General features: G+C 37.5%; 1 long non-coding RNA gene across 1 annotated transcript in view; it reads left to right on the top strand.

Annotated features, from left to right (window-relative positions):
* Positions 1 to 434: 434 nt before the first annotated feature.
* LOC138957883 (uncharacterized) overlaps positions 435 to 25,513 on the top strand; it is a 64,208-nt gene continuing 39,129 nt past the window's right edge. Inside the window, exon 1 of the long non-coding RNA XR_011453213.1 lies at positions 435 to 1,865. This is a non-coding gene — a long non-coding RNA (uncharacterized lncRNA). The remainder of the gene's footprint in view (positions 1,866 to 25,513) is intronic.

The following is a 25,513-nucleotide window of genomic DNA, read 5'->3' as shown; positions in this document are numbered from 1 at the left end:
TTGCATAGTCCTTTCTCAGCTAGCAGTTGCGTTACGCTATGACCTCTGACATACTCAGAAATGTGATTCTACGTCCATGACCTTGTTACGTTTGGCTGACCTCAATTAATAATTTTGTTTTAAAACGCATGATAACGCTCGCGATTGCTACGACAAAGCTATGCGCTGGTTAAAAAACCGTTTGCTAACGTTAGAGAACGTTTGCTCAGGCAACGCACCCCCAGGTATCAGTGTTTTAGGGACTTGTTTGTTTATTGGGACTGCTGACTTTAATTGTCAGTGCACATGCCACGAGCACGAGCGTGGACACGTTGGCTTTGGTCCCGCCCACTCAGCTTTGACAGCCTGTCACTGGCCCGCCCCCGGCGTATAATGACACTGCGTCTCAGTCGCGCGGCGATAACTTACTGCTGTCAGTGTGGAGCAGGCCAAGGTGTAACGTGTTGACTTTTCTGTGATCATTGATGATTAGGCCTGCAACTTGAAACAAGTTAAGAGCTTGTCTTCACGCTCATAGTATGGGAGTCACGTGGTGCGTTAGTATCAGCCTGTAGCAATTTGCCATCGTCAGGAACTGGACAGAAGACCCCAAGTCTTTATGAAGGTTATGAAGTACTGTCTGTCGGATTCTTGGGAATATCACGCCACTCTCTTGAAACACACAGCACAATGGCCACGTTTTAAGCTGTAGTATAAGTTGTTTTTGTTTTTTGATAAAAAGTGTAGGTCTTTTGTGATCTACACTGCGTGAGGTGCGACAGTATGACAACAACTGTACATGTGTTTTAATCTTAATTGTTTTTTTAAAATTTTTTTTGTTACATGGATACCACATGCAGATAACATCACATCATCATCTCTAAACAGTATTTGCTTCAGATTCTTGAAATGTGGAAGCCGATTTGTCAAACGCACATCCAAATGACTTGTGGAATTGACTTTCAGTTTGTGACAACATGTTGCTCTCCATTGATCTACCAGACTTCGGGTGTGACAGGAAAAACAACGAGTTTATCAATGGACAATATAGTATTTGGTATTGATGTTTTACGTGCCTTGATATGACGAAAAATGCTTTTGATCTGCAAAGTGCCATAATTTGATGCAAAAAGGGAGACTGCATCAAGCTTTTGTAAACCTTCGTGTTTCCTGACAAGAAAAGTGACAGTTGAGTTTATTTCCACAAAGCGACTGACCATCGGAACAGTAGTTGTTAGAGCACATTCACGACTATACCATTACTGCTTCTGGACACGACTTGCAAACTTTTTGAAAAACTTCTCTTTGTCTTCAAAGGGCTGTGTACATTATCTACAGTGTGGTTACCAACGTTTGAACTTGCATATTACGTTAATGTCCAATATCATGCCTACTCACAGTGCTGTTTTCAGAGTAATCTAACTGATATGGCCATACTCTTTCTCTAGAGCGATCAGACAATATCGGTATAACATTGAAATGAGCACTTCAAAGAATATGGATCTGTGAGGAATGTGCCTTCCGATAGCAAGAGTGTGGACCACCACGTCCTCGGACCCTCGAAAGTTTTACTGAGGGGGTCCGAGGACCTCCTATTTGTTGAAGTTGGAGGTGGAACTTCTGTGGAAAGCCATGGTTAGACTCTAAGTTGACACTGGAACAACACCTCTGACATACCCAGAATTGTGATTCTACGTTTACTAATGTTTATGTGCACGTCTTGAATGCGGCTTGTGTTAGAGACAGTGAATTGACACTGGAACAACACCTCTGATATGATCAGAACTGTGATTCGACATTCACTGATTATTACGTGTACGTCTTGTGTGTGGCTTACCTCAGATGCTGAGTTGACACTGGAACAATAAACTCTTCAAAAGCAACAGGTAAGGTGATGGATGTTTTGTTTACACATTTGAATAACCGAATATCTAAAGAGAGATGCACATGCACACTCACTTCTAGGTCTCCACTCACATTGAGGTCTCCATGAACTATTTGATAATTTTAGTAACGTTATTAATAACATATTATCTGCAACTAACCAATCCTTTAAAGCGACAGTGCAGGGGTCACAGCATTGCTGAAGCAACGATTTGTCTTTTTGTCACAGATTATTTTATTCACAGTCAAAAGCTGTACACAATTTTCTCACAGATGCCTTTACATACCTTTAGTTAGCTAGGGCGGTACGGAATTTTAAGATAATGAGTCCTTCGGCCATCCGTAACTTCTCCCTGTGTCACAGCTTCATCTGCTAGAAAGCTGAGTCTGCAGGTGTACTTGAAGTCAACCCTGTCCACAGTTTGAGTGAAGAAAATATGGTATTTTCATCCTTAAGAGTCAAGACAATGCTCCAAAGCTACATCACTCATCTGTATCACGTCTGAAGATTTGTAGATTAACTAAAGATCCCCAAGGGGAATTTGCCATGGTGTTCGGTGTAAAAAGGAGATGCAAATTATGACTGTTTCCAGGGTTAAATAAGGTCCCGGAGGAAGCATTCAGACTCTAGGGGGCCCGGGTAGCTCAGGTGGTAGAGCACTGGACTTGTGATCGAGAGGTCGCTGGTTCGAATCCGGGCCGGGACGGACACGGGTCAACTTTATGTGCAGACACAGAGACGGTATCCATCTCCCACCCCCGTGTCACCACAATGGCACGTTAAAGATCTTAGTCATTCTACCATAAGTGCAGATGGCTGATACCACCTAAACACGCAAACATCAAAAAGCCGTGAGGGCGTAAAACTCGAATCGTATAAACCAATTCATGTCCAATATAGGCAATTAAGAACTGACGGACAATAAGCCCCTTAAAATTTACTATTCAAACTCTGGTATATCTTGTGCTGTTTTTAATTTTGTGTGTGTGGTAGAATCAAAAACGGACAGCTTCTTTTGTACATCAGTTTATTTAGAGAGTTCTGTGGCGTATAGGAGCGCCATGATGACGCCCACAGTACAGATGCGTCAGTCCATTCCGCCTATCAAGAAACCATCAGGATCTATGAAATGCATATCGTCATTGTAGATTACATACATCCATCTCATTACAAATATACTAAGAACATCTTATCTGAGTACTATTGTCTATTTGTAAAGGCTGTAACGATCAGGAAATTACTTGAAAGATGGATGCCAAAACTCTTGATGGCAACGAGCCAAAGTTTGTTTTGTTTTTTTGTCCCCAATATGTTTAAAAATTGTATGTATGTGGACCTATGATGGACATACGATTTATAATGTACAACACCTCTCTCAAATTATTTTGTAATATATATATATATATATATATATATATATATATATATATATATATATATATATATATATATATATATATATATATATATATATATATATGTTTGTGGAGTTAAGATATGTGTCTGCCGCATATAATGATATAAAAACATAATTATAAAGTACATAATGGCATTTACACTGAACATCTATGTAAGACTTCGAGTGAACGTATTTAGAAGAACAATAATACATAGCTGCATGGCTCAACACAATATCAACAATCACTCAAACAATATTTAACACTATATACAGTATTCACTCTTTTCCCTATTCACATTTACATATAAACCGTGCTATTTCAATTCAACAATATATTTACTGTGCCACATCATATAATTTGTATCAAGCTGAACTTGATATTTATTTTGCCAAAAGCGTGCAGCGCAGGGCACCGTACTTTTCGCCATCACTAGCAAGTGACAAAATCCGCGCGGCGTGACCGGCTGTTTTCTCGTGGCTGGCTGAGTGTTGTTTTGTTCACTGTCACGTGGCTTGCTGGCTCGCGCGCACAAGGCTGTTTTTATGGCCCAATATGCAAACTGCCTATTTACATTATGCTCCACTTTCTCTCAAATCTGTGCGTAGGGAATAAATTCCTTTCCAACCCATACATCTTTAACACATACAATGCCAGCTTGAATCCAATGTTTATATAAAAAAAAAGCATTTTACTTCTGTACACAATGGCCGGGTAGTTAAATAAACACTCATCCAACATGCGGTCTATTTTCTAACCATATACTCAATACTTCTTTCCAAAAGTGTGAATGTATCAAATTCAATCCAACAAAATCCTTAACACATGCTGAGCTTTTAAAACAAGCAAAATCCATTGTCAATATGTTCAACCCAAAAAGTCAGTATTATTTTCCATTTTTCAAACAAATCACTTTGTACGTTCTGCGCCCATGTCAGCAAAAATGATGCTTAAAAATCATACATATTTATCATATTAATACCTCCTTTTGTATAATCTGAACACAATACATTCCTTTTTACTTTTTCAAACGCCCTTTTGTTGGAGTGTTTTTCTTCCATAAAAAGTGGAAAAAATAGCGTTCAATGTATCGAGCACAGTTCTTGTTGCCACGGGAGCTTGCATCGGGTAACACATTTGCTACACCCAAAACGTCTTAATAATACAACATTTTCCTGTAATACTCAAATTTCTTCTTTGTCAATTTATAATTATTTTTTAATAGTAATGTACGGTTACTCTAATTTTCTTCAATACAAGAGGCAGGCATATAATTACAAAAGCAAATACCAAGAATTTTCAACGTATTCTTAAATTGAAAACCTTAACACTTTCTACCCCACCTATGTTGACCAAGGTTTTTTAAGCCGAGACCAGCTGTGCTGCAGCAGGTCACTCAGAATTGTAGTAACTGTGCATCAACACGCTGGAATAGAGCCATATGAGTGGGTAAGGATATATCCGTACCTGGGAGACAATGAGTTAAACAGAATTCGTCTCGTTCTTTTTTTTAACCTAGCCACATAACCTCTGTTTTACTTTTATTCATTTTTAAATGTGATATACAAGAACATCTTCAATAATGTACAACATCCTTTCGAAATCATGTTTATCTCTTGAATGCATATCTACATCGTCCCCATACTTAATCAGCTTTAATATTTTGGAATAACTATCTAATTCAAGATCGGAACCGGGCAGGCATAATCCTTTTATGCCTTGATCATTCCTAATCTTAATTGCCATTAACTCCAGTGCTAAAACGAAGGCCAGAGATGAGAAAAAACAACCCTGACGAATTTCCGGAATTTGCATCAAAGGTTTTGGATATCCAACCCATATAGTTAATGCACATCTTTGTATTTGCTGTCAGGACATTAACCCATGAAATAAAATGATCTCCAAAATCCAAAATCAAATGGTTTTTGGCTCACGTAAGTGTAGCCTATGCGATGCTAACTTTTGTCTGTCTGTGCGTGTGTTTGTGTGTGATAGAAACTTTAACATTTGACTGAACACCGAAATAACAATATTACCTGGTTGTTATCCAAGCAACAGCTTCACAGTATTGAAGCAATGATCAACATTTCGTCGGCACGTATGTAGTTAAAGTGTGTATCCAAAGAAAATGGGTGGTGGGGGGGTAAAAACAGGTGACTGGTTTGTGTCGTGTGGTATGTAGACCAGGTCAGGGGTCAAGGTTAAGTCAGATCGCGTGAAGGATTGTGGTATAGATAAAGTTCTCACCCAGCTGCAGTTCGCCGATTTCGGGAAGACGATTTCACATTGTTCGGTTTCGTAGCCCCAGAAAAATAGATAAAGAAGATACCAAAGGAGATTTCCTACAGGTTGATCTGCACAGCGTGTTTCCAGTGTGTGCGCGAGGAAGCGCCGTCGAAAGCGCAGTGTCGATCTGGCAGTCGTGTCCCCGTAAGTAGGCTACAGACAGACAGATCTAGTGTCTCCCACTCTTGCACCGTGTCACCTATGCTTACTGTGTGTGTGTATGTGTGACGGAGTGAATGAGTGTGTGTTACTGTTTTTCGATTTCTTACGGGAGCCTTGAAGGCTTCGCCTCTTGTTTAAAATGACAAGGTCATGTACTCCTTCGACACTGAGTCAAAGGCAGCTGAAAATCGAGGGTAAATAACATACCAGGTCTATTCTGATCGTCCAGAAAACCAATAACATAGCAGGTCTATTCTGATCGTCCAGAAAACCAATAACATACCAGGTCTATTCTGATCGTCCAGAAAACCAATAACATACCAGGTCTATTCTGATCGTCCAGAAAACCAATAACATACCAGGTCTATTCTGATCGTCCAGAAAACCAATAACATACCAGGTCTATTCTGATCGTCCAGAAAACCAATAACATAGCAGGTCTATTCTGATCGTCCAGAAAACCAATAACATAGCAGGTCTATTCTGATCGTCCAGAAAACCAATAACATACCAGGTCTATTCTGATCGTCCAGAAAACCAATAACATACCAGGTCTATTCTGATCGTCCAGAAAACCAATAACATAGCAGGTCTATTCTGATCGTCCAGAAAACCAATAACATAGCAGGTCTATTCTGATCGTCCAGAAAACCAATAACATACCAGGTCTATTCTGATCGTCCAGAAAACCAATAACATGATCTATCATTCTAAGAATGTTACTTGACTTTCTTCCTTCAATAAACCCAACTTGATCTTCACTGACCCATTCTGTAATGACAGAGGAAAGCCGGAGCGCCAAGTATTTCGCCAATATTTGATGATCTGTATTCGTTAATAAAACAAGCCTCCAATTTTTCAAATCATCTCTTGGTAACTCTTTTCCTTTTGGAATCAGAGTAATCACTGCTTTTCCCTGTGTAAACGACATCTCACCAATTAAATTCTGAAATTACTCTAAGATTCAACCGTAACCAGAAAGATTTAATAAATCTGGTTGTCAAGCCATCCGATCCTGGCGATGATCCGTTATTTAAATTACCTAACGCAAAACTCAATTCTTTTTCACATATGGGTTGTTCTCTGGAGCTGGCTACCAAACTGTGACATGGGAGTCAAAAACTGAACTAACTTCAAATTCATCAACAATGTGTTCATATGATCCTCAGGACACTGTGAGCATACAAATATACAAATAAAGCTATTTTGTGAACTTGAAAAAAACCTTACCATTAGTGCAGCAACGAATGGTCAAAATAACATCGTAATATGAGCGAGCAGATGAGAAACGAACCTTCAAACCGTCGGCTAGTGGCAACGTTACCACGCAACGGTACAACGGGTGCATATATATCCTTCCCAAAGAATGCAGGAGCTACCATACAATACACCGTTTTTTCTCTTCAAGTTATTTGACCACAACATTCATGAAACTGAACTGTTTGTGTTAAAAATTGGTGTGCATTTGTTTCAATGTATGTAGAATGATAGCATATGGCTCCAAACAAAATTGGTCTTAGATTGACTTTAGTACAAATTATTAAATGAAAACTAAGGAAAACGTAAAATCGAAACATGTTAGTTCACGGATGACAAGAGGATTTCAAAACCGTTCATCAGAATGATTTGAACTTTTGCAGAAGTGTTTTAGACATGCTGATACATGATTTGTTCGAATGGATAAGCTCCAGGGAAAAAGTGAAAGATATACACATTTTCCAGTTTCATGAATCATGTACCCACAAAGTCAACATTTGTATCACTTCAACTGTTTTTTTTCTAGAGCTTATTCGTTCGAACAAAACAATTATCAGAACATCTAAAGCATTTCTGGAAAACTTCAAATCATTCTGATAAATAGTTTTAAGATTATCTTGTCATCCGTGAACTAACATGTTTTGATTCATCGCTTTGCTTATTTTACATGTAATAATTGTTACTAAGTCACTGAAAAAGTTTTTTTTTTATCATATAGTAATATTCTACATACATTCAAACAAATGCACACCAATTCTTTTTTTTTTCTTCTTTTTTTGCCAAGCACATCATTGTGGGGCTTTTAATCAAAAACATGCATCCGTCTACAATGTATCATCATTCATCCTTCAACATTTATAATAAATATGTAAATGGCAAGTATACAAGACATATATTAACAACATTAGGACATAACAGACAGACGGACATATAACATACCGTTCGCCTACAAGTAAAGCCGGAGCATAACATAACATGCAGATTACAATACTGATTCTTCTTCTTCTTCTGCGTTCGATGTTGGTGGCCGTGCTAGATCCTCAGACCAGTGGCTGCCAGGAAGTCCGCAGTCTTGCGCAGTTCGTCGGCAGGACCCCAGAGTTTGGCTCCAACACTGGTCTCTCTATTCTGCCCTCCCCCGGTTACAATACTGATAAAAAGAGAGAGAGAGAGAGAGAGAGAGAGAGAGAGAGAGAGAGAGAGAGAGAGAGAGGGGTAATGCTGGTGGTGATATCATTTATAATGTATACACTCTTAGATAATAATACAAATAATAGATTCTTCTTGAAGTTCCACCCAACAATAATCAAAAGTAAATAAAATACAAGACACCCCGACACCCATAAGATTAGACAGGGTGACAGACAGATAAGAGGATAAGACAAGGAGACAGACATAAGACATACACACACACTCTTGCCTAAAGTCTTATAAAAACCTACAATTTTAAACTGTGGAAAAAGTGAAGCTGAAATGGACACTTCGCCTTGGTCAATAACCTAACATATCTGCGCATAGGGTAACCACTCTGACAAAAATTCAAAATTTCTATTCCTGATAAAATTCAGTTTCTTTTCAATATAATATCTTTGTTTAAATATTTTCAAAAAAAAACACTCAAAAGTGAAACTGAGCATTGAAGTTTACATTTATAAATATAATACTTTCCTAAAAGAATAATCAAATCTAAAACATTATCAGTGTTCACATTATCATCATTTCCAAATATTATCAATCCTTTTGAAAAAGTCAAATGTTCACAATGTAAACATTTTTGTGTGCAATACATTATTCAATTTAATCCAGAAGGTTTTAACAATCATGCATTCCCAAAATAAGTGAAAAATTGTCTCTTCATGATAGCAGCAAAATGTGCAAAGAGGTGACTTTTTAATTTTACACAAATATAAATATTTATGACAAGGTAGAATCCGTTGTAAGAGTCGCAGCTGAAACCACCTTAAACTTACAACAATTAACAGTACTTTGAAATGGTTTCAAAATAAAATAATGTCCAATTCATATTACTTTTACTGGTGCTATTCCATTTTGAAACCGCGGATGGAATAACGTTAGACTGCACAAACACCTTCTTCACAACATGGTTTCCTTTGTTATCACTGACCACACTCTACTATCCACCGATTCATGCTGACAATTCAATGTCTTAACATTCAATTTCTTCTGATAGCTTTTCACAGCGGATACAATTCCACAGTACAACAAAATATCACATTTAACATTAGAAAATAATTCAGAAAACTCCTGATAATTCAAATATTAACCCTCAAAATTCACTAAATGTTTCACATATACAATTCCTTCTTCATACCAACTCTTATAATAAATACTTCTTTTATCTCTCACTATGTTATCATTATAAAAAAGATATTCGCACAAACATTCATCAATATTAACAGGTAAACATTTGCACATAACTTTTCATAACGCTTTAACACATCTTGCCAAAAATTGTTTTTCACCGTATTTTTCAACACTTTCACATAATTGCTACCAACCAAGTTCACAATATTTAATTCTGGATACATATTAATAACAAATATCTTCAAACATGAAACACCACAAACAACTTTTCGCATCCAATCAATCTTGAATGTTGACAAAAATACATAAATATTCATCATATTTAACCCCCCTTCTTCAAGGGCTTTACGCACTACTGTCTTTTTCATTTTTGCTCTTTTACCACTCCATACAAAATCAAATAACAATTTATCCAATTCTTTCAATAATTTATTATCAGGATCAGGCAGACACATAAACACATATGTAATTTTTGACAATACAAGGGTTTTAATAACTATTATTGTACCTAGTGGGGTAAGATGTCTCTTTCCCCATACATATAACATCTTGTTATTATAATTTAATGAATCCTGATAATTAATGTGAACAATACATTGTAAATCAACCGAAAAAGTATACCCAAAACCTTAAAAATACCAGGGTTCCAGCAAAAATGTTGATCTTGTACAAATCTAACATGCGAATTCTTTTTACTACCTTTCCAAATAACATTTGTTTTATAGTAATTCATATTAAAACCAGACATATTTGCGAACAGTTTAAGCGTACATATAGCTTCTATAAATGACTCCTTACTTCCATCCAAGTAAAGGGTGGTGTCATCTGCAAACTGCGACAATAAAACATCTCGTTCTTTTAATCTAATCCCTTTAATTTTATCATTTTGTCTGATCATTAAATACAAAATTTCTGCACAAATTAAATACAAATAAGTTGAAAGAGAATCCCGTTGTCTAACGCCTCTGTGTATCTTAAACCATCCAGTATAATGGCTATTTACAGTTACACATGTAATAATATGATTATAAAGAGTCTTTACCCACTGTCTCAGTTGCCGTCCAAAGTTTAAAAAAAATCAAGACTGTTCTCAATAAAGGACACATTTTAACACAAACAGCTCAGTTTCATGAATGTTGTGGTCAAATGACTTGAATTGAAACAAGTCGCGTAAGGCGAAATTACTACATTTAGTCAAGTTGTCGAACTCACGGAATGAAACTGAACGCACTGTATTGTTTTACCAAGACTGTACAGCTTCGTCAATCCCCGCGTGAAGGAAATCGCTCACCTTCCACGTGCAAAATGTAGTGATATTGACACGCCATATTAGCGCGGTAGTGTATTGTGCTAAGCAGGAAAGCGCACTTTTCTGTATTCTTGTTAACTTTCTGAGCTTGTTTTGAATACAACCTATCATATCTATATGTTTTTGGAATCAGGAAATGATAAAGAATAAGATTAAATCATTTTTGGATCGATTTCTTAAATTTTTATCGTAAGACTAATTAATCTATTTTCGTTAATTGTGATCACATGTTAAGAGTAAACATGACATATGTATATATTTTTAGAGTATGATGAAGAATACGATGCAATCAATTTTAAATCTGTTTGCGAAAAATCGATTTTAATGACAACTTTAATGAGCAAATTCATAAATTAAATGTTAAGCCTCCAAGCTGAAATGCAATACCAAAGTCCGGGCTTTGTCGAAAATTATTTGACCAAAATTTCAACCAATTTGATTGAAAAATGAGAGCGTGACAGTGCCGCCTCAACTTTCACGAATAGCCGGATATGACGTCATCAACGACATTTATCAAAAAAATGAAAACAAATGTCTGGGGATATCATACCCAAGAACTCTCATGTAACATGTCATAAAGATCACACACACACACACACACACACACACACACACACACACACACACCCACACACACACACAGACACACACACAGACACACACATACATACACGCTCACACACTAACTCTCACACACCCCAGCCAGCATGATTCTGCGTGACGCATGCGTTATTTCTGCGTTTTTCATGCGGGGATGCGTACGGCCTCGTGACACCTTCGCTTCGCGCGCGTTACTTTTCGCCAACTTTTACGCAGATTGTCGCATTCGAAACGACTTCACCACGCAGTGTTTAGCACGCATGGATTCAATGAAAAGGTGATTGCAATTTTTGTTTTTCCTAATTTTATACCGTGGGTTTATGCATTTACTTCATGAAATAATTTATTATATTTTATGTTATTAAAAAATATTTACTTTTAAATTTTGGTTATGAATAGTTATTCTTCTTCAAAAACTTCTTTTTTTTTGTTTTAGAAAAAAAATTGCATAAAAACTTTCAATCTGTTATTTTTCAGTTTATCTTAAGACAGTTTCGGTTAAAAAAAAAATGCATTTAAAAGTTTAATAAAAATATTTTTATTTTATGTAATGGTTTTCCCATTTAATTTTTATTTAATCATTTTGTTATTACCAACATTTATTTGCTTAATTGTTATCCTGATTATTTTTATCTTAAAATAAATATGATTATTTTAATTTGTATTATCATTATAATTGTTTTAGCATGTAATATAATTATTGTAATGGGGATTTGGTATTGTTGTAGGAATCAGCTTTCCACAAAATAATGTCGTGGAAAAATCTAGGCAAAGCATAATAAAAATATTATATGAACAGAAAAGATAACTGAAATCTATATGAACACCCATAACAAAACGATAAAAACATTTAAAAAATTCAGATTAAACAAAAAAATGTAAACTAAAGTAACTTTGAAACTAATTATCTACTCAAAATAAAGGCTGATGTTAATGGTTACATAAAATTTGTTCTCAGCATATTTTCATTTTATTTTATTTTGCTTTGGAAGAAAATCTCTATGAAAGTTCAATTTCAGGGGAGACAGTTACCTTGACTGAAAAGAGCAATTTATTGAAGTTATTTCCCTTGTCTGTCAGACCTCAATCAGACAATCTCCAACTTCCTGTTGGCAAGAAGTCTGTCAAATCCACATTGTATCGGCGTTTTTTTGCTTTTTCTTCATATTGACTTGTATTTTTGACTTGCTTATTGGATGCAAGGTAATCTTATCCTTCTCTCTGAAATGAAGATTGACTTCTTTCAAGAATAGGTAAGTTGATCAACTGAAGGAAAGATTTGGGAATTTGAATTTTTGATAGCTCGCGGCTTCGGCTTCCGAGTTTGATGGCAGAGAGAATTTCTCACACTTTCGATTTTTTTTTCGCCTAGAAGAACACTGTTCTATTCATTCATGTTTGTTTTGTCTGAAAGATGGATGAATGAACTAACTTTTCCAAAAACATAAAGTTGATTGATGCAGTGGTTTGTTTTTAAGGAGTTGTGGAAGAGTGAAAATACCATCCGAATCCCGATTCGCGGGTCGCTCACGGCACCATAAAAACTGAATTTTCGTTTATCATTTTATGTCTCATTGTCTGTTTCTTGGTGAACTTTGGTTGGTTCCTAATCTGGTCGAGTCATTGCGGCAGCAGTTGTCAGGAGCTTTAGTAGTAATACTAATAGGCTCTTCATATATCTGTTTTTTTTTTTATTTGTATCTTTTTATTTTTCCACAGATGTTCAACTTTCAGTTCCGCATACTGACATAGACTCATAGTCATACTATAGTGGAATATTCTGTGTCTGAGTCTCGGAAAAGAGAAAAATTACCCTTGTTCCCGAGGCATGCATAGACTAGAGAGGCAGGCAGAGGCTGTGTCAGCGTGTGCAGTGATAAAGTTGAAAAACAGATTTTTTTGAAATAAAAATAAAAAATACACCACAGAGAAAATAAATATACTAATTTAGTGAAATTGAGATGCTTATATTTAATAATTAATATTCCAGTTTTGATGTTTGCGTGTTACTGTTACTGTTAGGTTTGGGAATCAATGTGATCCTATTTAACTTCCAAGTATTTATTTTTTCAGAAAGCTTTGACTTGAGTATGACGGTGCTCACTGCTTGTTTGAACTGAAGGTGAAGAAAGCTGAGATGGACAGTGACCTTAACACCGCCACCGATGCCAGTAACGCAGACTGTCGTTCCGTCCCGGCAAGGTGAAGATGAACAGGTATGGCTCGATAGCAATGAGTGTCTCATTCAGAGTCATTGATAGTGACACTGACAGCGTCTTTTTGTTCTGTGACTTTGGCTTATTTTGTGTTTTATTCTTTTAGTTATAACCAGATGTGTCAAACAAATTCAGCTGATCTCTTTTACTGTTTTAGTGAAACAAATGTATTGTTTCCAGCAAAGGGAAAAAAATCGGGTGGGGGCGGTTGGTCGATTTTATTTTTATATTTAAATTTTTATTTTATTTTAATAGTTTTATTGATGTTTGTTTTTAATTAACACAGGCATCTCATTGATGAGAAAGTGTGAACTGTGTCCGCGGGATGCCAGAGAAGAGTAACTTTTCATCCAAAGTCTGCAAAATTGAATTTAATATTTAACCTTTTTGATGAATATTTTTGAATGAATACAAAAAGTTCTAGTGTTTGGAGGAAAAGTTAAGGTCAGTTCAACTTTAAACAAGGAGTTTTAGTGTGTGTTTGTTCTTCTGTCTAAAAAAAAAAAAAAAAAATCTGCTTAAAGTAAATACACACAAACATTTTCATCTCCAACTGCTGAGTCCCTACATCTTTTTATCCCATCAAATGCCACTCTGTATGCCCCTTTAAAAATTGATTGCAATATATATATTCCTCATCTTCTCCTGAATTCAAAAATATAGAGATGTCACGTTTATTTTGAACATTTGCTCAGATTGTTTTTTAGTGCTGATGGTTTCTTTTCAGGCCGACAGATTGTCTAAAATATGTAATGCTTCATGTAAATGACTTTTTGTTCTTCTTTTCTTCCATTCAGCGGACACAAGACTACGAGCAGAGCAGAGCGGCAAGATAAACATCAGTTCTTGCTGCTGGAGAAGGTTCTACAGGAGCAGATGGACCTGATGCGACTAATTTAGTAATTGGTCGCCAAAGAATCATGGTGGAGCCAGAGCCTGTGCTACTGTTCGATGGAGTCATCTTTTTACTGTTGAGTGTGGAAGATGTTGAAGGCACATGATGGATCTGTCGAAGGAGTGATCACTGGTAGGTGGCTTTGAATGCTATTGTTGAAGCAGACCAGTCATGCCTGTGCTATTTTCCCCAGATAACTGTAGCAAGATCTTGTGAGAGTGACATGTTATTGTTAGACGCTCTTTAGGCTTTAAATGTTACCTTGAGTGTGTGCTTTTTGGAGGATGCCAGATGTCATCACGGTTCACGGGTGTATCTTAACTGTTCATCAGTTCTCAGTCATGACCAGTTTCCCATTATCCTGGGAATTCATGCAAGGTTTATGCGTATTGGTCACATTTGTGAATTTAACCAACACATTTTGATGATAAAACTATGCTTATGGAGGACGCACAATAATGGGCCTCTTTTTCTCATGTGGGGTGCGGAAAATGCATGCACCACTTTGTTTTCTGTGATCATTGCATCTGTGAGAAATAATGCAAATATTGCTCTGTGGCCAGAGCTGCCATCTGCTAGGTTTTCAGGGATGTAACAGAAATTGCTACGCTGTTTCCTCAAGTTCAAAACTGCAAGTGCTACACTCAAGCAAATAATCACAAACATGCAACAGTGCCTTCTTGTGAGTTCTGATTCTCACTTTGTGTAGGCATCGGATTATGGGTCAGAAAAAAATTGTCCACACTGAATAGTATCACGGTTGACGCTCTCTTCTAACTATGTTTGTGCTTTCCAAATGAAGATTTGTGAGATAGTATTGAATGATTGATGCAGGTCACCTGAGGTGTGTGATTACATTTTATGACAATGCTACACTCAATCACCATTTGCTCTTCTGAAAACTTTTTTTTTTAAAGCAAGTGCGATTATTGATTTTTTGTTCCAGGTGACAGTATGATGCTTCCAGATTGAATTGTTTGTATGTGAAGAAGAGCTGTCTGAATATTTGATTTTTGGAATTCAGTTGGCTTGTTTTGTTTGTTTCAGATCCATGACCATGAGCTCGGTGTGGTTGGTGGACATGAACTAAAGACGACTACTGATGCTGTGATGACGAAGGTGTTCCATAGGCTACACGGTTGCTGACAGGGGGCTCTGGGGGAGGGCAGGGAAAGAGACCATGGTGTACGCTGCGACTAAAAGCCATCGACAGTGAGTTGTTTTTCATAATTTGTAAAATCATCCTGGTCCTTTTAGGAAGAAGATAAAATCCATGTCTACAAAACAACAAGTTATTTCTGTCTCAAATTTTGTTCTTTGGAATCAATTTTAAATTTGCCATGTTTCACATGTGAATGATAGTTGTCAAAGCTTTTACGCTTAACATTAAATTGCTAGAAGCCAAGTTCCTGAGCTCATTTGTCAGTGTCATGGATTTTCGACTACATACGAAATAAGGATGTTAGCAAACGGTATGATGTCGTCACATATGCGTCAGCACGTTACAGTACATGTATTATGAATTTCCGAAGGCCCCCAAAGAAAAAGTCATAGTAAAGGTAACTTTAACCACTTGACTGCCTTATGACGGGTATACCAGTCATGCGCTTGTGCAGCCGCAGCGCCTTAGGACGGGTAAACCCGTCTTCTCCGTTCCGGGATTTTCCAGAAATGCTACGTCACTGCTGACACACAAATAGCAGCCAATGGCTTGGTAGGATACCTCATTCTCATGAATAAACATAAATGGTGACGCGGTTTTGCGTTTGAAGGCTATTTTCAGCCTTGACGACAGGGTATGGGAGAGATATCTCGACTCGTCAAAATGGCTAACGGTGACTGTCGACCGGGCCCTAGTAGGGAAAAACAAAGCCGGACTGACGCTACAGGCGGTGCAAATGATTATGGATACTGACAGGGGAAGGGGGAGATCTTCTTTCGGACAATTCGTTGGAAACAGGTAGATGACAGTAATTATAATCCTTTCTTGGAGCGAGCAAAACAGCCACCTGTGTTTGATCCACAGGCACCGGAAGATGCGCCGGGCTGATTTTTCAAAAGTTCATATTTAAACATCATTATAAGCCAAACTAATTATCATTTCCATGATTAGACACTAAAAACAGATTCTTGGTTCAATTTCCTTTAAAAACAACATAGGTTTTACTTACCTACCTACTGCCAGTTTGAAGCTAGATTTTTGTGTGAATTATTACACCCCAAACTCCAATATTCCCTGGCAGTCAGGAATGCACATACCCAAGTTTTGATTGGCAGCGAAAGGGTTAAAACAAATATTAGGGTAGGTATTTTTTTTTACTTCTCTTCTACAAGGATTACAATGTGTTGTAATTTCCTCACTCAAGTATAGTTGGTGTGTTGTAAAAGCGTATGGTGTGTATGCAAGTTTGTGTGTCTGTATGATTTTTAGCAAGTTTACAGGCGTCAGGAAATAAACTTGAGACTTTTCTCAAATCAGTGATAGTTGTTTGATGATCTAAGTTCATGTTATTTTTTGTTTTGTCATGCAGAGGCTGTTCCGTGAAGCTGTACGGGTGCCACAGGTCAAGACCTTGAAGACGGCCGTTCAAGACTGGTTTTTGGAAGCCTGTGATAAAAGAAAGAGACAACAGGCCATGGAAGAGCCTTCATGATTTGGTTTGCAGTAATTGAACTTTTTAATCTCTGTAGGCTTATTTACAATGCTAGTTGCAAAAATTTGATGAATGTAAGATTTGACTCGCCTGAGAAATTGCTAGTGAGTAATTGTATTTCACAGTTCAGGTCTGTGTGGCTGATGGGTAATGTACAGAAGAGTCTGGGGTTTTGTTGGACATTATTTAAGCTAACACTGTGTTCCATTTCAGGCACTGTCAGCTGCAGACTGGCTCCAGCTAAAAATAACTGGGAACAACCACTCCCCTCCTGCCTATTTACCCTTTCCTCCCCCATTTCCCTCCAACACCTCCCACCCACAGTGGCGCCTGAAATTGGGTCAGACCACTCTTCTTTGTCTGCAGCGAGCGGCCACGAGCGTGCGTGGCCGCTCTCTGTTAGCTGTGTTGATAAGGGTGCCGCCGAGCAGAGAGATAGCAGTGGTTCAGTGCGGGATAATTGGTGTGCCTTTTGGAACTGATGTTTTTAGTGTGTTTTGCCGGGCATCTCTCAATAGTTGTATTTATTGCAATGCATGCCACAATTCACAAGACAGAAGAAAGGATAAATGAGAGAATTAGAAAAAGTGTGTCCCCTCCCCCCCCCAAGTATATAATTATGCGACTCTTTGCACTCTGAAAAAAAATGTGCATGCTGCATTTAATGAAACACCTTGAAACAACGCAGTAAACAAAACATCCTAAATGTGCCACAATAAAAGAACACAAAATAATGAAAGATAAAGACAAAGGTAATCCCCAAGTACATAATACATATATACAACACTTTACGAAATATATACAAACAGTAGAGTATATACAGTCGTATATTTACATACATATTATGCCAAGGACTACTAGTAGAAGTCATTGATGGTGCGCATGTAAAATTTGTTTTGCGTTTATATAAGTATATAATTCAAAATAGTGTAGATAATGTCAGTAACATATAAGAAAGAAAAAAGATCTTACGGTAGTTCATGTTCATGTTACAGTGTTAGCTGCATGTGAATAAAACAAAAAAGCTTACCTCACGGCCCTCCTATACAAGTCTCACAAACTTGTATATATAATATACCACAGGAGAAAAAAAAAACGTAGCTCGCGCGCGCTCACCCAAATCCGCGCGAAGTGCCACATGATATTATACCCCGACAACACATAGGCGGATAATACATGTATGTCAATAGTATGAAACAAAACATGCCACAATTTTCAAGACAGAAGAAAGGGTAAATGAGAGAATTAGAAAAAGTGTTTGCTCCTCAAGTATATAATTATGCCACTCTTTACACTCTGAAAAACATGTGCATGTTGCATTTAAAGAAACAGGAACGGCACAGTATGTAAGACGGCAGAAGACAACACAGTAAACAAAACATCCTAAATGTGCCACAAAAAAAAGAACACTAATTAATGTCGTATTTAAAAACATATTATAGGCATGCGTATGGTGCGCATGTGAAATTTGTTTTGCGTTTATATAATTCAAAATAGTGCAATTAATGCCTGTAAAGACGGGCGCAGTGGCGTGGTGGTAAGACGTCGGCCTCTTAATCGGAAGGTCGAGGGTTCGAATCCCGGCCGCGGCCGCCTGGTGGGTTAAGTGTGGAGATTTTTCCGATCTCCCAGGTCAACTTTTGTGCAGACCTGCTTAGTTGCTTATCCCCCTTCGTGTGTACACGCAAGCACAAGACCTAGTGCGCACGGAAAAGATCCTGTAATCCATGTCAGAGTTCGGTGGGTTATAGAAACACGAAAATACCCAGCATGCTTCCTCCGAAAGCGGCGTATGGCTGCCTAAATGGCGGGGTAAAAACGGTCATACACGTAAAATTCCACTCGTGCAAAAACACGAGTGTACGTGGGAGTTTCAGCCCACGAACGCAGAAGAAGAAGAAGAAGAAGAAATGCCTGTAATATAAAAGAAAGAAAAAACGGTCTTTCAATACATGTTCATGCAAATTGTTAGCTGCATGTGAAGAAAACAAAAAGCCTACCTGACCCTGCAACTGTTGGTCAGTAATCCAATAGCAGCACACAAGTCGATTTGAAAGTTTTTCAACACAGTTTTTCACTCGTATTGTTCTCACAAACTTGTATATATACCACAGGAAACAAAACTCGTCGATCCGACGACAATTTAACGTTTGTTTCATTATCGCAAACAAAACAGAACAGACAAAACGAAACAAAACAAGCAATACAAAAAACAGAACAGATGAAATGCACTAGAGTCGAGTGCCTGTTCCAAACGGTGCATGCACTGATTAGGCGCGTGGATTAACTGCTCCAAACTCAAACACAAAAACAGCCTAAAAAACTTATTCTCACTCTATGACACAGTTTAGACTAAGTACTTACTGACGGCAACATCAGAAACACAGTCGGTCGTTGGTATAAACATTGAGCGTGGTTACAAAATGGTATACAATGCGCACGTTCTGATTCTTGGAAGTACAACAAAGAAGGACCTGCCGGTAGATTCGATAGCAGTATTACTTCAAAATCAAACAAACCGAATCCTATCAGGAACTCTAGTTTGCACATACACAAAGCCTGAATATCCGAGTAACAATATACACAAGATGACGGTAATCCAACGTTCAAGTCACGCAAACCAGTCCATTTCATACCAAGAAACACGTATTTTTTCACACTGGCCCAGCACGCTGTACACTTCCAGAGTACAATGAACAAGGGCTTTGTGAAGCTGGCATTTCCCCGCGAAACTAAAGAGGTCACCGCCAGCGCAGGGTAGGCTATTTATGGCCTGCTTGCTCCAAGCTGCCTGGCCGCTGAGATAGCATAACCGCTGCAGCAGTGAAATAGTGTGCTAAGCTTTAAACTTCACACTCTTCTACAGATGATGTTCAGACATGATGTACCCTTTTAGGTTGTGTCAGAACGACAGAAGACTAAACTGGAAGTGCTCAACTACCATTACTATCAGTGGAGACGCATGGATGCATTTGAACTTTTCTTGTGGGTATCCCATACTAAAAATATAGAATACATGATTCTGGAAAAGCTGTTCAAGGGCACTTACACACTATATTCGATTTTTAATACACGACTCAAACCTTCAGGCTAAATTAAAATGAATAAAATACAAGTATAAAGAGTTCAGAAAAGAAGAAAACAAAAAGTGAACAAATAGAAAGAAAAGGTTTTAACAATTCCTTGTCATTTATGGGAGTCGAACGCAAACAACCTAGGCAGCTTGAAGGAGACAATGCATGATGCGGGTTTTTGTTGTTCTTTATTATTTTTTGGAGTTGAGTTGAGAATTTAGAAGCGAGACTAGAAATATACTTTTTTTTTTTTTGCTGTTAAAACCGTTATGATTGGATTTCTATAGATGTAAGTCTTGGTGCACCTGATAAAAATTTAGCCCTTGAATGCAGGCAGTGTAAGGTAAATGAAGCAAAGTTCTCCCGAAACAGCAAAAAAAAATGCATTTCAATTATATTGATCCTCGCCACCTTATTTTGTTTGCTGAGCAGCTGGCCGCTGGAGACTTGTCTATCATTTTGTGAGTCAGCTGCGTGTTTTACATCCATTTTGAGATGGCAAACCTATGTTTTACGCAGTCTGATAAGTTTTTTTTAATTTATGAGTTTTATGTCATGTTTTTGTTTTAAATTTATGAGTTTATGTCATGTTGGTGTGCTTATACATATCAGTGGAGAAGGGGCATTGAATAAGTGTTTCTTTTTGATATCATTGTTCTGAATTTTGACTATTAGCTGGCATTTTACCTTTTGTTTCATTATTGTAGTTGTTACTTTTGTGTAGTGAAACTTGATAACTCACTGCTGCCCATGTCTAGGTTGTGTCAATTGTTTTTTCTTCACTGAACGTACCACTGATTATCAATGATGACATCAGGGTTTTGTTCTGTTTTTTCTCTGGCATTTGAATTTGCTTCAAATCATTGTGAACTTTTTTTTTTCCATGCAAAGTTACTGGTATATGTGAATATGTTAACACACTTCAAATCAAAACCTGAAATGTCTCCTTTTTAAAAGTAATTTTTTTAATTTCTTTTATTTAAATGGTACACATTCATATGATTGTCTCCCTTTTTTTTTCCTTTTTTTTTTTTCTCTTTTTTTTTCTCTCTCCTTCTCTTATTTTGTTTTTTTCTTTCTTATTCTTCGGTTTGTTCTTCCTTTTATCTTCTTATCCTCTTTCTCTTGCTTGTTCCTTGTCCCAGTATGCTTTCACGCCGCCCCATCTAATTATTTTGTGCTCCATCCACATCTGAATTTCGTTCAGCTGCCTTGTCCGAAATGTGTGTGGGGCACATATGTATGTTTAATGTCAATGTTCATGTTTCAAGTTCCTTGCTTTGTGAATTGCATACCAATGTTTTATGCAGTCGTGATAGATTCTAAATGTATGTGTTATCCTAGTTTGGTGTACATTGACTGGATTTCGATCCCTGGAGAATGGGCATTAACTAAGTGTTTGTTTGTGATATCATTAGTAATCTGAAGTTCAACTATTAGCTGGCTTGTAGAACTTTTTTTCTCTTTTTGTTGCTGTTCTGTATTCAAACATGTTGATACAACTCACTGCTGCCTATGCCTAGGCTGTGCCAATTATTTATTTATTTGTTTACATCAATGTGATATAGTGACGAGTGTACATCAAAATTCTCTCTTATAAGTTATACTGGATTCTTCACTGCATGTACTACGGCGTATCGATGATGACTATCAGGGTTTTGTTCTATTTATTCTTTGTTCTGCCAATTTGAATTCTGCTTTGAATAGTATTTTGATCATTTTTGTTTCCGTGCTGCTGGTATGTCAAAATGCAGTGAAATTAAAACCTGGAAGTCACAATGGCAATAAGCGAGATTCAAATCTCTCCTTTGTTTTAATCAATTTATTTGACTGCATTTTTGTTTTAGAACTTGTACATAATTATGATCATCTCTGTTATCGAACCTGCACGCTTGACCTTTGTCTTTCTGGATCAATACAATGTTGTGCACTGCCCATTATTTGTTTGTGAGTGCGTAAAGCGGTTGTGTGGTCTGCGTAAAACTGTGTAGGTCAATCGTGACATCTGCGTGGAGAGTGCGTCAAATGCGTGAGAATGCGTAAAGCAATTGTGACATCTGCGTGGAGAGTGCGTCAAATGCGTGAGAATGCGTACAGCAATTGTGACATCTGCGTGAAGAGAGCGTAAAAAGCGCGTAATGCCTGAGAATGCGTCAATAATTCGTGACATCTGCGTGGAGAGTGCGTAAGATGATCAGGACATCTGCGTCAAGAGCGCGTTAAATGCGTAAAGCAATCGTGTCGTCTGCGTGGAGAGCGCGTTAATAGCGTGAGAATGCGTAAAGCAATCGTGACGTCTGCGTGGAGAGTGCGAATTTGTCTTGGTGTCAAATAAGCGTGCGCTGGAGGTGCGTATGGTCTGCGTAATCTGAGGGAAAACGAGTGTGTCACGCATGTATTTCGCTTTGCAAAATCGCGCGCGTTACGCATGCGTCCAGTGCAGTTGTTACGCAGAGTTTGGCGACTGCGACACGCATTCGCTGCGCAAAATTTTGCTGGCTGGGACACCACGACCCTCGTCTCGATTACCCCTGTATGTTAAAACATTTAGTCAAAACTTGACTAAATGTAAAAAACGGCGTATTTTATGGTAGCTCCTGTACAAAAGCAGTTCGCTAGAAAATCATTTTGATTGAAATAACAGGACAAACAACGATAACATCGTAACAGGAAAAAGGGGAAACCAAATGCTCTGACAGTTTTAAATGGACAGATTGGAAACAGCTGCTTTTATTTGCTTGTATCTTGCGTTCTACGCGCGTGTTACGAAGTGTGCTAAAGTAGTGACAGCCAAAGCTAGCCGTGCGTTTGTGATACGTGGGTCTGTGTTGTGATGAGTGGGTCTGTGTTGTGATAAGTGGGTCTGTGTTGTGATGAGTGGGTCTGTGTTGTGATAAGTGGGTCTGTGTTGTGATAAGTGGGTCAGAGAAAGGGAGAATGTACGTTCTGGCTCACCGATTCCGACAGACCCTAAATATTAACGCAAAATAGGCTTCTGGACTAAACTTTTACTAAAATGAAACATGCGACAAAATCAGAAAAATACTGCATAAATCCATACCAAAAAAAATATAGTAAAGTAAGGTTGTTTTGAACCAATGCCGGGTCTGTCGGAATCAGTAACCCAGAACGTACATTCTCCCTTTCTCTTATACAACATTCTTAAGCTCAATACGCTCTCTCATTTACAAACTTTACTTCATATGTTCTTTCACTGTTAGAATTATATCTGATACATGCAATGTGACTGTCTAAACGAATAGTTAACTCTTTACAAGTGATTCTATTTTTACTTTTTCTTCCCGTCCTATTTGAATCCCCTTTTTTAAAAACTGCTTTTTCAGATCTTCTATATCGAGTGGCTTGTTATATTCAGCTCGTGTTTTTGTTTGAATACTTGCTTTCTTACTTTTGTAGTCATCAAAGTCTGTTTGTATCTGTTTGAATTCTTCGTCAGAAACTTTTGAATCTTCAAGTGCTTTACTGATAGACAGTTTTAGGCTAGACAATTTTGATGATGCAAGAGTGGAAATGGATTCGTGTTTTTCAAGCTTTTTCACAATTTTTTTCATTATAGCTGATGCTATAAATGATAAACCACCAACTGCTGCTGCGACACCACCTAGGATTAGAGAAACTGGAGTCCCTACTCCGGTAGCTAACAGAATTGTTCCCGTTACACCTGCAGCTGATGCAAGGATAGTAGAACCAGTGCTGGCATTAGAAAGGCTGTTGTAAGTTGTTGAGTACTTACGTCTAGCGCGAGAATATTTTTCTAATTCATCTTCTAGTTGTTTTTGTATATTACTAATGTGTGCCAGTCTAAATTGTTGACTTTCTGCTGCACTTTCATCAATATTAGGATAAAGCTTCACACTGCTAGTCATCTTTTTAATGCAAAATATAAAATATTTATCTTAATTCTCACTGGCCAGTGTTTCTGCTAAGCTTTGAAGCTGTTCATTGCTTAACACCTTATCTGTATAGTAGAAAGCAATCAAATCAAGATAAGTAAGATTAATACTTCTTATTTCTGTTAAATTATTTATATCTGCGTTAACAACAACATTTTGGTTTGACGTCTGTTTTTTTATTGTGTTAGAATCCTTTTGAACAGCAATAAATACTCTGACTTCTTCAACATTTAATGGTCTCCAGTTGAGATTTATTCCTCTCATTAGAACAGTGTTTGTGGTTTCTTCCCTTTTCCTGACAACTATATCAAATATCATAGTTGCATTCTGCCCTATTGGAAGCTTGGGTATAAAATCGACAATGGTGTCAGCGTCCTTTTCAACACTTTGTTTTCTGTGAATGAGATAGTTGTTCTTATGGAAAGGTTTAACTGCAACTTCTCCCCTGCTGTTAAACGCAGGAACAAGGCTAACAATTAGTGGTTTAGCATTGATTGACTTACGGAATGTGTCGTCTTTTCCAACAAGAGTGTATGGACTCACAAATTCAAACTTCATTTCCCAGTCAATCTTTTTTATAACAGGACTAAGTACCCATTTTTTATTCTGATGTTTCCACATGTAGTATATGTCATCGACAATTGGATCAGGTACATTAACATCACGGATTTGACCTAGTTTGAGGAATCTTGGTTTCTTTTCATCGTCGATTTCCTTTCTCTTGTAATAACCAGTGTCTGTAAACTCGAATGCATACACTGCACCGACTTCAGCATTGCTCTCAAAGTCGATAGCGTCTGCTAAATCTTTTAACTCTATAGTTGAACATGCAACAGGATAAACTATTGTAGGTCCACTCGACATTTTAATACTCAATATTTTATGGAACTATTTCCAATGTAATGTTAAACAAACAATCAACTGGTTGTCCACTTTGATTTTTCAGATCAATGTGTAGGAATTCATGACACCCTTCCTCCAAGTCTGAAGTGTCTTAAATGTTGGCACGTGCATTTTACAAAAAGAGGCATCACTCGGTGGAAGAATCCTAAGCAGATCAGAACGCTGATCATTAAACAGATTATAGGATGTGTTAAGCTCTCTCATGTGAACAAACAGTACACTGTTAACATCCATGTCAATGGGACGTGTTCCCTTGTATATTTTTGTAATTCCAAGCATATCAAGGAGTTTGGTTGGAAACTCAACGTTTACTTCTCTAGTTTTGGGCATAGTAAGAGTAGCAATGAGACTTGCATGATTTAAACTCGCTGTAATACCTACTGGAGCAAACAATTCTTTCTCTAAAGTGCAGAAGTCATAGTAACCATCTTCTACAGAATGTGTTTTACCATTAATTCTAACCCAGTTGTTATTCTTTTTTTTACTGATATTATACCAAGTAACCTTGTACATAATTTCATGCAGTGCAACTTTCATTCCTCCATTTTGATTGTTGATAGGGGTTGCAAGTTTAACTGGCACACCAGTCTTCACATTTGTTAGTGTGATAAACATTTTTTATTCAACAACAAAAATGAGTCAGTATAAATTCAACAA

This window comes from Littorina saxatilis, unplaced genomic scaffold (genome assembly GCF_037325665.1).
Source record: "Littorina saxatilis isolate snail1 unplaced genomic scaffold, US_GU_Lsax_2.0 scaffold_179, whole genome shotgun sequence".
NCBI classification, from domain to species: domain Eukaryota; kingdom Metazoa; phylum Mollusca; class Gastropoda; order Littorinimorpha; family Littorinidae; genus Littorina; species Littorina saxatilis.
This window is presented reverse-complemented; position numbering and strand designations above follow the sequence as displayed.